The sequence below is a fragment of the Hylobates moloch genome, unplaced genomic scaffold (assembly GCF_009828535.3).
Source record: "Hylobates moloch isolate HMO894 unplaced genomic scaffold, HMol_V3 SCAFFOLD_1, whole genome shotgun sequence".
Classification (NCBI taxonomy): Eukaryota; Metazoa; Chordata; class Mammalia; order Primates; family Hylobatidae; genus Hylobates; species Hylobates moloch.
In genome coordinates this window covers 180,930,911-180,942,574 of record NW_026652276.1, presented here as the reverse complement: position 1 = coordinate 180,942,574, position 11,664 = coordinate 180,930,911, and the positions used below count along the sequence as shown (strand labels likewise).

Below are 11,664 nucleotides of genomic sequence, written 5' to 3'. Positions count from 1 at the left end.
AATCTGAACATAGAAAATCACAAATAAAATTATTCAAATTTTTTAAAAATAACCAACAATTGTAATAAAAATATAGTAATGTATGATTGTCCTATGGTGACAGTGTGATCTGAATGCCTCTACAAAAATTGGTTAAACTTCCAGAGGTGACTGATTCCTGATGTATAGACCAGAGGTTCAAAACATAACAAACAAATATTCCTCTGTGAGATTCTCTCTTGTTGTGAAAACCTAATAAATATAATAGAGCAAAGTTTTTTACTACTGAACAAGTGATACATAATATTTCCATTCTTCAAGAAACTAAAACTTCAGAAAGAACACACATCTAAGGAACATTCTCTCTACCTATATGTCATTTTATTAGTTAGTGGTCAGAGCACTATGGGACACTGTAGAAAGATATAGTTATGCATGCTACATTGTTCTGGTATAGTTTTGCTAATAGCTGGGTAACTACATAAAGTGGAAGTAGACAAATGGGAATACTTTCCACTAATTTTTAAGAATTGGGGCTTCGTAATAGTTCAACTAAGTAAAAATTTAAAGAGGATTAAGTACGATTTTGATACAGCAAGACACAGGTAGTTTTTCCTTTTCTCAGATAGTGTCATTATAGTTATCTGCAGCTTAAATTTGCAGGTAAGTCAATCACTGTATGTTCCTAATCTTCTGGTTTCCTGCCCCCTCCCCCAATTTCCAGTATTTCTCAAATACATAATCCTATCCCCTAGTTAAGCATCAGTCTTTTCGATTTTATTTGTGAGTCTCTGGGAGCCAGTACGTTGGCTTTATGGTCTGGTATTTTTTGACATAGAAGCTTCAGGTGAGGGGAGAGGTTTAAACAGAAGGAGATAATTTGAGGGTATAAAGATAAAGATGTGAAGAAAGAAATGGTAGACATGAAGAAGTGTTTGATAAAAAAATTCACATATGAAATGTCAAGGGAATTGTGACATGTTTATCTGTAGTTGGCCTAGAGGCATCTCTTGAGAGTCTTTTTTTTTCTTAATAACCTTTACTTCCTTTGACAAAAGTCCTATTATTATATTATAGAGTCCTGGTACTCCATCATATAAATGATGAACAGACAAAGTGGAAGGCAAATTTTTAGTAAATGACTCAGTATTCCATCAATCTCTATTAGTATAGTGTCTACCACCTGAATAGATAGCAATGTCAAACCTGACCTTGTTGTCACAAGTGTGTTATGGTGCCAGCCACTTTGTAAATCAGGAGCACAGGGTCATCAAATGAAGGCTTATGTTCTCTGGCTGAAGAGTTGTGTAGCCATACTATTTACCATAAAGATCCTTTTATTAGTTCACTTTCAAAAAATAAAATATAATCTGAGCATCTGAGTTTTCTTTTTATGTAGCCTATCTCAAAAGAAAAAAACCTGAAATAAGAGATTTCTCAATTATTAAGAATTTATATGAAATTATTAATCTGATAAATTTTACCCATATACATTTGACTTAACTTGCATTTATATTCAGTGAAGAGAATGGTTTACATACACAATACCCATCTCCATTAAATGAGTGTCTTATTAAATACTATGTAAAACAATCCTTAATTAATGCTTACTATGTGCTGCACTGTGCAAAAATTAACTGTAATTATTGCACTCCATTTTACAATGTAAGTAGGAACAGATTTCCATTACAAATACTCAGCTTTCACACACAGGTGAATAGATGGCATACAGCAGATTTTACTGCTCATCAAAACTTGATAATCTTGTCAGCTGTGCGATCTTTTTGTATTGACATTTTGTTTCTGCAAAACGTTTTTCTGAATGGGAGTGAATTTCTATTTCCTGTTTGGGGGTAACTCACTACTTATGGTGGTAGGGAGCTCAAAATTTACAATAAGAATTCTACTATAGAAATCAGATGATAATATAAATATCCTGTTTGATGTTCTGAATGTTTGCAATCAAAATTTTACATGTCTTTATCTGAATAGCTATAGAGGGAAGCAGGAAAACTAAACTACATGTGTAAAAGAGTATAAAATGGAGCTATATATAGGAAGGATTGCTAGATGGGTTAACAAAATCAAGTCTTTCTGTCTTCTACAGGAATAGGAATTTTAGCTAGGCACATGGACATCAAGTTGAAGATTACTTTCTTGGACTGGAAGGAAGCAATATATGCTATTTCAGGGTTATGTGGTTTATGAGAAAAGGGGCAGGTTCTTCCTGTCCTTTCCCTATAGTAATTTTGTTGGAATATGGATGTAATGGTGGGAGTTAGAACAGCCATCTCAGACCTGAAATAAGACCTGCATGAGGAAGTTGGCAAAGCCATAAACTGGCAGGGCCTGTATTATTTGATATCATGAAACAGATTGCTTCCACTTGGAAAGGTTTATATATTTGCCTTTTGCCTGAGCCACTGCTATTTTTTCATTTTTTGTAACAGCCACACCACACCCTAAAAAATACAACATCTAAATTCTTTCAAAAAATTATCCAAATCTTAGTGAAAGAAAGATTTTTGGGGACCAAATTAGCCAAAGGTACTGTCTGACTTGAACATATTAATGGTAGATCAGCACCATCCAACAGAACGTTCTGAGATGATATGAATGTTTTCCATTATACAATTCAGTAGCTATTAGCCACATATAGATATTGGGCATGTATATATGATAAGTTATACTAGATTCTGCTATTGAGTTTTCCAAATTATGCAAATTAGCCTTCCCATTTGCAGTTTATGAAATTTCCATTGTTCCTCCTGCACTCCAATTCTTAGTTAGTACTTTTAATTTTAGCCACTTTGGTAAGTGTGTTGTTTTATTTTAGTTTTAGCTTGTGAATTTCCCTTATCACTAATAGTCTCAGCATATTTTCTTGTGTTTAATTGGCTGTTTGGGTGTCTTTTTTTTTAAATTGCTTAACACCTCTTATTCATTTTTTTACTGTTTTTCTTTTTCTCATTCCTTTATAGAATTAAAAATGAATTCTGAATATAACTCCTTTTGTCATTTATATGTGTTACAAACTTACTGTTCTAGTCCAAGACTTTTCTGTTTGGTTTCTTGATGGTGTCTTAATAAATAGAAATTGTTAATTTTAATGTAATCTGATTTATAAATTTCCCCTTTATTCATGTATCTTGCATTCTATTTAAGAAGACTGACCTTAACTTCAGCCTATAAATAAAGTCTCCTGTATTATCTTCTAGTAACTTTTGTTTTGTCTATCGTAATTAGATTGAAATAATCGAGATGTTACTTTTATGTATATGGTAAAAGATAGTATTCAAGTATTTTTTCCCATATATATATCCAGTCAGCCCTAGCACCGGGTATTAACAAGACTGCTTCTACAAATTTGCTCTGCAGTGCTATCTTGTTGAAACTCAAGGGTTCATAATATACCTGAGTCTAGACTCTTTTCTATCATTGTCTATTTTTATTGAGTTTTGTCTTCATGTTCTATCAGTAATTAAGAGCAATACTAAAATCGTTCAGTATCTTCATAGACTTGCCTGGTTTGTCTTATACTTTTGTTAATTTTTGGAATTCTCATATTTCCTCTATATGTCTACCTTATATCATTATCTCTTGTAATTGTTTCTATCCTACAGCTACCATATCATAGGCCAGCTTTTTAAAAGTTAGATTTATATGTCATATGTTTATTTACTAATATGTTAGATGTGTTTTCTAACATTTACAATTTCACTCATTATTGTTCATAACCTAAAATCCTTTTTTCATATTGTTGTAATATTTAGCCCACTTATATTTAATAAATAAATAAACATATATTTAATTTATAACTACCACATTACAAAGGGCTATTTGATTCATCTGCCTGTGATTCTTTACTTTCTATTTTCTTGCTTTACTTTCTTTACTTTCTATTTTCTTTATCATCTCAGATCTGTGTCCCTTTGATGGCCACCTTGTTCAAACATTTTTTTTTATGTAGTCTGTGGTTTGCCTTTTAAATCATTTTGTGATACACAGAGATTTATTTTTCAATGTATTTGAATACAGTGCCACCATTTTGATTTTGATTTTTAAAACACATTATTTTTATTTAAGTGTTTTAAAAATTGTTGTCATGATCTCAATTAATTTGAAAGTTATTGCGTTCTTTTCCTATTCATTATTTACCATAGTGATTACTGCATGTCTCCTTAATTCATCAAATATAATGCTAAATTGTGATTTTGACATCTGTCCAGACCTTACATCATTCAAGTCTATCTTCTCTTCTTCCAACTTACATGCCATTGTTGTCACACATACTAATTTTCTCTTTTAAATATCCAAATTATTTTTTGCAGTAAACGGCCACTATTCTTTTAGATTTTCCAACATACGTATCCTTTTCTGTAGTATTTAATTTCTTTTTTCCTCTGAGATTTGATTTAGAATCATTTTTCTTCTAATTCTAGAATATAGATTAGTCTATGTCTCTTAGTTTATATATAACACACACACATATAACTTTTAAATCTTACATAAAGTCCAGGCACTATCTAGACACTAGAAATACAACAGTGAATAAAACAAACAAAATTGCCACCTACATAAAGCTTACATTGTAATCAAGGGAGACATATGCGTAAGTCAAATATAAAGTATATTTTATGAAGTTTATCAGGTAAGGCAGTAGAGAATATTCATGAGGAGGGGATGGGTATTCTGATCTATAGACTTTGAAAGCATAGCATAGCCTAAGCATAATAAATACCAGGAAATCCGTACCTAGATATGTCATTGTGAAACCAGATTATCAATGGCAAAGAGAAGTACTTATACGCAGATAGAGTAAAAAGCAAACAACTTGCAAAGGAATGACGGTAAGCCTGACAACAGACTTTTTTTTCTTCTTTTTTTAAAATTATACGTTAAGTTCTGGGGTACATGTGCAGAATGTGCAGGTTTTTTACATAGGTATACACGTGACATGGTGGTTTGCTGCACCCATCAACCCATCATCTACATTGGGTATTTCTCCTAATGCTATCCCTCCCCTAGCCCCCTATCCTCCAACAGGCACCAGTGTGTGATGCTCCCTTCCCTGTGTCCATGTGTTCTCATTGTTCAGCTCCCACTTATCAGTGAGAACATGTGGTGTTTGGTTTTCTGTTCTTGTTTAGTTTGCTGAGAATGATGGTTTCCAGCTTCATCCATGTCCCTGTGAAGGACATGAACTCATTCTTTTTATGGCTGCGTAGTATTCCATGGTGTATATGTGCCACATTTTCTTGATCCAGTCTATCACTGATAGGCATTTGGGTTGGTTCCAAGTCTATGCTATTAACAACAGTGCCACAATAAACATACATGTGCATGTGTCTTTGTAGTAGAATGAGTTATAATCCTTTGGGTATATACCCAGTAATGAGATTGTTGAGTCAAATCGTATTTCTAGTTCTAGATCCTTGAGGAATAACCACACTGTCTTCCATAATGGTTGAACTAATTTACACTCCCACCAACAGTGTAAAAGCGTTCCTATTTCTCCACATCCTCTCCAGCTTTTTATGAGAAAAATGGAAACCAGAACACCTCAAAATAATATCTTTAAACTATTTTGGGAAAAAATTCTGTAAACTTAAAATTATGGTCTCATGATTGCATACAATATTTTAAGGAGGGTGAAATAAGGACTTCTATAAATGTGAAAATCTGAGAGAAATTACCACTAATAAATCTTCATTAAGAAGATTTTGAGAAATGTACTTCAGGAATCAAGAGATGCAAAAAGCAATGGTAAACAAAGAAATATGTAAGCATTTAAGTTAAATATATATAAGAATGGTGTATCAAAAACAACTTTAAAAATCCACTTTGTGGAGTTAGAAAGGCCAACCCTGAAAAACAGTATTCATATTTTAAGGCAGCGGTGATGACTTAAAATCTTATAAGACTATAACACTCTTCTTTGGAAGAAGATATAAAATATTAACTTTACACTTTGTAAAATTCCATAGGAAATCATGAAGTGTAAACAACAGGATAGCAAAATAGAATTTGTAACTTTAAAACATGTGGTTTGAAAATATGTAATAACATAACAAAGAAACAATTTACAATCAAGAATAAGTGCAAAAAGAAGGGCAGAATTATAGAAAGTAGAAAGCTAAAAAATTCATGATACTATTTTAAGTTAAAAAGCAGCAAACTAAAATTATATCAATTACAGGTTTGAGAGAAGACAATGGATGAAATTTGGGGGGGGCAGGAATATACAGACAATTACAACAATATGGGTAATGTTCTATTTCTTATATTTGATGATGATTGATGGGAGGTTATTTTGTTATTTTTCCATATTTCCATAGTTATACACCAAAATATAATATTTTAAAAATTTAAAAATTATATGAAGTGGCAATATCTATGATTCAAATTAGAGAAAAATACAATTTGTATGTTTTCTCCTTTTTTCCTCCTCACTTACACGTATTTAACATGAAAATTCCACTCACTGACATTTTAAGTTATTGCACCTGTATTCATATTTTTTGAAGGTACAGATCTTTCCTTGTACTTTATTTCTTATTTTGTCTGGCTCTGCCTGAAATGAACAGCCAGCATTTAAATCGATGGCAAATGTGCTTCACTCTACAAAGGCAAAAGCTATCAGTCTTCATGATATCCAATAGCCTCCACTGTCCTGTCATCTGTCTTTTCCAAGTGGACATCAGTTAACCAAGACACACATATACAGTAAGGTCATTGATGTTTGTCATCAACTCAATTTATAAGTTCAAATAAATGGAGTATATCTTAAAAACTAACCATTAATTTAAATAAATCAGATTTGCCTGTGAGCTTATAAAAATGAAGCAAAGTTTCGCACATTAAATTATGCGCTACTGAGCCATTACAATGCTGTCTAGATGTACTTTTCTTCTAAATTGAACAACTCAGCTCATACTCTTTAGCCCAGCAAATTCGTTGTTAAAGATACTTCATTTTTAGTTCAAAAACCTGAAAACGAAAGCATATTTTTGCCTGAGGAAAATTTAATATTTAAACAGCTTCAGCTTGAGTAAAATCCGCATGAAACTGAGGGTTTACTTTTTAAAAAGCCATAGGTTTCCATGTAGAATTTTGGTAAGATACTGTGGTTAGCATTTTTTTTTTTTTTTTTGAGACGGAGTCTTACTCTGTTGCCCAGCTGGAGTGCAGTATCTTGATCTGGGCTCACTGCAACATCCGTCTCCCGGGTTCAAGCGATTCTCCTGCCTCAGCCTCCCAAGTAGCTGGGATTTCAGGCACACGCCCCCATGCCCAGCTAATTTTTGTATTTTTAGTAGAGACAGGGCTTTGCCATGTTGGACAGGCTGGTCTCAAACTCCAGACCTCAGGAGATCCACCCACCTCTGCCTCCCAAAGTGCTGGGATTACAGGCATAAGCCACCGTGTCCGACCAGCAAACTTTTCTTACATATGAAAAAAACTACCAATTCACTTCGGGGCTTTCAGTGACAAGGAAAACTGAACAGATCAAGGTGGTTTAATAAAGATTCAAAACCAGATGCAAATATGATGAATTCACTCAGTGAGCTTTTTGGAAATATGCCAGATCTTAACTCCAAGAGGACACCAAGTTTGAATTAATTATTTTAGCTTGAATAAAGTTATTATGCAAAGTATCACAATAGCTATAAAGCTTGCTTCTTATAATTATTTCTGTATATTGGGTTCTTTTTATTATAATGAAATATTTTAAGCACACTAAAAATGGAATACTACATGGATTCCCAAGTGCTTACCCTCTAGTTTAAGCAATACAACTTTATAAATATAACTAAAACCTCCTTTATAGGATTTCTCAGTTCCATACTCTCTCCTTTACTCCCTAGAGGTGTAAATCCCAAATTTCATGGTTATCATTCAAGTGCATATCATATATTTTTATTAAATATGTTTACACCTCAAAATAATTTCATTTTGTATGTCTGTAAATTTTATATGAAAGTATGATTCTGGGCCTAATTTTTATCTCAATGTATTTTTAAGATTTATTTAGGTTGATGTAATGTTCTCTATTTCATTTATTCACTATACATTCATTCTTCGCTTGATAGCTATTTTATATTTTCTCATTGTTACAAAAAATACACAATAAACATTCTTGCACATGTCTCCTTAATATTTAAAAATTGAAGCAGAATGGAATGGAATAAGAGAGAAAAGAAAAGAAAATATCTGAATGTATCACACATAGTAAGGGTATTGTTTCACAGACCTTGTTTTTTCCTTAAAAAAAGTGTATTTGTATGAGATTGTACTACAATTTTTTTTTTTTTTTTTTTTTTTTTTACTGGGAATGTGGTCAATTTTTTTAAATACTACTTTAAAATATGTAACTAGGAACTGAATTCCTTGATAGTAGGGTACAGGCTAAATGGATATTTCCACTTTCCTGTCTAGAATGTTGGTGCCAACTAAATCTCAAAAGCAGTGAGGGTGAAATCCTGTTTGTGTATAGTTTCACCAATGCTTCTGAGACACAGATTGGTGTCATAGCTTCTCATAGTTTTAACTTGGATTGCTCTCACTGGCAATGAAGTAGATTATCTGTTTTTCTTATTAGTCATTTTATTTCCCTTTTCAGTGAACTGCCTATTTATAGTCTTTGCCACTATCTCTTATTTTCTTAACTATTTGCAGTCTGTCTTATTTTTGTATTGTGAGAGATCTTTATCATCTCAGATCTGTGTCCCTTTGATGGCCACCTTGTTCAAACATTTTTTTTATGTAGTCTGTGGTTTGCCTTTTAAATCATTTTGTGATACACAGAGATTTATTTTTCAATGTATTTGAATAGAGTGCCACCATTTTGATTTTGATTTTTAAAACACATTATTACAAAATTATTGATTATCTTGCAGTCATGAAGTTATTCTTTTCTGTTTTGTTCCAGAGTATTTTAATTGTTCACGTTTAGTATTTTAATGCCAATAACATTAATCATTAGTATAAAATGGAAATCCAGTTTATTTTTTATCTTTGAATGCAAGTTTATCTTAGGATAATTTATTAGATAGGTCATTTTCCCCAATTACATTATCCCTAAAATATAATTATATTATGAAAAATAATTATAAAAATTGCTGCATCATTAATTACAGTCTTCTGAACTTGTTCTTTGATGATTCTTTGCTATTTTTTGAATGGTTGCTCTTTCATATAATTTTAATAATTAGCTTGTCTATGTAAAAAACTCCTTTGATTAATTTGATCTCAATTGCTTTGAATTTATAGATTCATTTTGATGTAATTGATTTCTTATATGAAATAATTTTTATTGACATTTAAGAGTTATATTTTGGGGTACAGGTGATATTTTGATGACTGAATATGTGTAATGATAAAATCAGTGTAATTGGGATATCCATCACCTCAACCATTTATCTTTTCTTTGTGTTGGGAACATTGCAATTGTTTTTTTCTAGCTATTTTGAAATATACAATAAATTATTACTAACCATAATTTCCCTACTGTACTCTTGAATGCTAGAATTTATTTTTCTATCTAACTGTATGTTTGTATGCCTTAACCAACTTCTCTTTATTCTCCTTCCCTTCTACTCTTCCCAAACTCTGGTATCCACCACTATACACTCTAGCTCCATTAGATCCACTTTCTTAGCTCACAGATGAGTGAGAACATGTGATATTTGCCTACCCAAGCCTGGCTTATTTCGCTTAACGTGATGACCTCCAGTTTCATCCATGTTGCTGCCAGTGGCAGGATTTCAATTTTTTTTTAACGGCTGAATCATATTCCGTTGTGTAATAAAAGTTTTATTTGAGAGTAGTTTTGTATTTACAGAAAATTTCAAAGACAGTACACAGAATTCCATTTATTTGTGATATAGTTTGGCTGTGTCCCCTCCCAGATCTTATCTTGAATTGTAACTCCCACAATTCCCATGTGTTATGGGAGGAACCCAGTGGAAGGGAATTGGATTATGAGGGCGAGTCTTTCCTATGCTGTTCTTGTGATAGTGGGTAAGTCTCACGAGATCTGATGGTTTTAAAAAGAGGCGTTCCCCCGCACAAGCTCGCTGTTTGCCTGCCGCCATCCACGGAGGGTGTGACTTGCTCCTCTTTGCCTTCTGCCATGATTGTGAGGCCTCCCCAGACAGGTGGAACTGTAAGTCCAATAAATCTCTTTCTTTTGTAAATTGCCAGTCTCAGGTATGTCTTTATCAGCAACATGAAAATGGAAGAATACAATTTAACACCCAGTTTACCCTGTTATTAACAGATTACATTAGAATATACATTTGTCAAAAATAATGAACCAATATTGACACATTATCTACTGTAATTAATATTTTATTCAGATTGCCTTAATTTTTACCTGATCTCCTTTGGTTTTTTATGCTAGCATCTCATTCAGAATTAGTATTCTATTTATTAGTCATGTCTCCTTAGCCTCTTCTTGGTGTAACTTTTTCTCAGACTTTCCCTGTTGAAGTTTTGAGAACTTTGAGGAGAATTGGTGGAATTTGGTAGAATGAGTATTTTGTAAAATGTCTTTCATTTGAGATTTGTCAGATGGTTTACTCAGGCATAGACTAGAGGAGTGAGTTTTGGGGCAGAAGACCACAGAGCTAAAGCTAAAGCCATTCTTATTACATCATGCCAATACTCCATATTATCAACTTGACTTATTTTTTACCTAATCTCCTCACTGATGTATTTTCTGTCAGATTTTTGTTTTTTTCACGGCAAAGTTCCTCTTCCTCCCGACCCACCTTGCATACTGTATTCTTTAGAAAGTAGTCACTCTGTGCAGCCCAAATTAAGGAAAGGGTAGTAAGGACAGAAAATCTACTCAATTTATTTGACATTTTTCTGCATTGAAGACTTTTCTGTTCTGGTTCATTCATTTATTTATTCATTTATTTATGTCAGTATGGACTCATGGATATTTATTTTATATTTTGATTATAATTCATCACTACTTTATCTTCTTGCTCAAAATTTTTCAATTTTAGCCATTGGAAGCTTTTTTCCATTGGCTCTTTTGTTTCTTTGACATACCCCATCATTGTGTGTGTGTGCGTGTGTGTGTGTGTGTGTGTGTGTGGTGTGTGGGAGGAAGGGCGACTACTTTCATACTTTATGACACTACACAATGCTGTAGGCTCCTCAAGTATATTACCTGCCCTAGTCCTAGAACCAGCCTTTTTCTCAAGGAGCCCTGGTTCTTTTCATTGGATAATGTGTTTGGTGTGCTTAGTGCAACTGAAGTCTTTGCTTCTCATCCCTCCACTGGTAGAACAAGGAAATACCTGTATATGTACTTACTTGTGTTACCTGTCTATAAATATTTATCTGTTTAGTCATCCGTATCTATATGAATGTAAACCTGAGTTTCTATTGATCCCTTCAATGCTAATTCATGACACATGGATCATTCTAGCTTCTCCTTTCTTATCTGTAAACTCCCATGACACCAATGAGAGAAACCTAGCTTTCATCATTAACCACCCATTGTTTTATTACAGTATATATGTATAGTATAGAATTATTAAGTAGAATTATCAGAATTAGAATTAGAATTATTAAGTGAATCCCACGGACACAACTTTATCAACTAGTGTACAGTGTTTGTATACTGCTACTTTTATCTTCTTTCTTAGAGACTTCACTCATTTTCGA

General features: G+C 32.8%; 1 long non-coding RNA gene across 2 annotated transcripts in view; it reads left to right on the top strand.

The window, feature by feature from the left end:
• Positions 1–11,664, top strand: part of LOC131380784 (uncharacterized) — a 115,814-nt gene that overhangs the window by 14,346 nt on the left and 89,804 nt on the right. The window lies entirely within an intron of this gene.